Consider the following 2,430-nt stretch of genomic DNA (forward strand, 5'->3'; position numbering starts at 1 on the left):
TATAAACGATTACGAAAGTCTTATTTACGTTTTTGTACGTCAACTATGTCTAAAATACGTTTTATCGGCTTGTTATCGTGGTAAATATCCGGCTATTTACGTCTTGAAAACTCAAATTTACGTTTTCAACATCTAGTAAGATCAATCTACGAAATAAATTTCTACTTGGGGCCGCTTTGAAAATTCAAAATTTTTAAAAAGGGAAATTGATTTCGATCCGATTTTCGAAAATCGAGTTTTCATCAGATGTCGACGTTTTGAGGTTCTAAGAAGTTATTCTGACTATTTTCAGGTGGACGTCCGTGTGTGTAGGTGTATGCATGTGTGTAAACTTTTTTTGTTCTACGATAGCTTTGAAACGGTTCAAATGATTTAAACGTACTTTGTGACAATCGAAAGGGATCGTTATGACAGAGCTGATAAGATTTTGAAGTCGATCGGTCGAGTAGTTTACAAGTTATACGAAAAATAATAATCAGAAAAAAATTTGGTTTTAAGTTTTCGTTGTATAACTTGTACATCGCTTGACCGATTTTTTTCTAAGTTTAATCTAATCTAAATTTCAGGAAGCTCTTTCGATTGCCGCAAAGCACGTGCAAATTAGTTGATTTGTTCCAAAGATATCGTCGGACAAAAATTACTTTTTATTGCAGCGAAATATATATATTTTAGGTCCAGCCGTTTTTTGAGTTCGAAGATCTTAAAAGTTTACTAATAATATCGTTTTCGAGCTCGTACAGCTTCAAAACAGTGGGAAGCTTTGGGGTTGGCCCACACACAGAAAAAAAAATTCTCGTCTGAAGGTAAATATTTTTGATTCAAAAAAATATTTTTGAAAACTTAAAATTTCTTGGATAAAGTAAAAATTTCCTCGCGCTCAAGAAAATCTTGACTTAGTTCCCGAAAACGTTTGTCTTCCAAAATATTTTCGTGGCTCAAGATGTTTTTTTTCTGGGCAGGGTCAACCGTTTTTCAGATTTTTTTTTGACAATAAAATAAAATGTTATACAAGAATCCCCGAAGAATTTAAATTCTTTCTTTAATGGCATCATTGAACTTTTGTGAAACCGCGCGGTAGTCTGTAAAATTGATCGATTATCAATGAGTACAGTAAGATTTATATTAAAATACATATCGTCATATACTTATTTTTTTACTTCTTTATTTAAATGCATTCATCAGAAATCAAAATCTATAAAATTGATTCATAATGAATGTAATCAATAATTAATACTTTAAATCAGATTGAGATATTATCGGCAATTACTCGATGTAATCAAATTCTGGAAAATTATTAAAATGCATATAAAAAAATTAATTTACAGTTCAACATTAGTCAACAAAATTTTTAAAATTCTCACTAATAAATTTATGAATAATTGGTTTTAAAAATCATTAATAGCAAAAATATAACAATAATTATCACGATAAATTTATTAGTCATCTACTGAAAAAAACAAGATTCTTTTACAAGTCATCCATAAAAAAATGAATTTATGAAATCTCCAATGAACTTTCTTGCAATCTAGGATTGCAAACGTTTTAATTGCACATTTAAAAAAATTTTATCATTGTTTCTCTTGAATCATCTATCATTCCTCTATCTCACTCTTTATACCCTCTCTTATCGAAGCAGATACAGCTTTTCTCATCACTGCTATGCACCGATCGCAGTAGCAGGAGTAGCATCAGTATCAAAATATATCCATATATACAAGATGAAGTGAGCAGTGCGCCTGCTTGAAGATCTCGGCCTCGCTCTCGACAATGTTATACCCGCGACTCGTATCCGCGAAAGAGAGAAAGAGAGAGACAGAGAAAGTGAGTGAGCTATATATTCTGCGTATGGATGCGGGGGAGTAGGGATAAACCAGGCGTGGTCAAAAATAGGCGTGGCTTTGACAAGAAAATCCCGTATATATATTTTGTCTCTGTTGAATTTAACACATACAAAAATATAGTTGTATCTCGCTTGCGATTAAACCAATTCACCGTCTCTCTTACTTTATTCAGCATGCATGTATACACCCACCCATGAGTGAATGAGTGGAATTGAGAGTGTATAAGGGAATGGTGTGTGGTGTGTGGTGTGTAGTATATGGTATGACATAGCATGGGTATAAGGGTCTCTTTCAATCTATTTCGTCTATCTTTTCTTGTTGCTCATTCTCTCTCTACACACAACCCACCGACTTTTGTCCGTCAACAACACGGGGGGCTGGAGGCCACACTATCAGATCCGTTAACAGCAGTCGACTCTCGAGACGCACCCGCTATCAACGTCTCTCTCCTCCCTATAAGTGTCACAATCAAAAAACCGCCGATTAAAAAAAAATATACGTTTATTATTTTTTTTTTGTTTACGCCCTAGTTCATTTTTTGTGCAATTAATTTATTAAACAAATTAAGATAATAAAAAATAATTATTAC

Source organism: Microplitis demolitor, chromosome 4 (genome assembly GCF_026212275.2).
Source record: "Microplitis demolitor isolate Queensland-Clemson2020A chromosome 4, iyMicDemo2.1a, whole genome shotgun sequence".
Lineage (NCBI taxonomy): Eukaryota > Metazoa > Arthropoda > Insecta > Hymenoptera > Braconidae > Microplitis > Microplitis demolitor.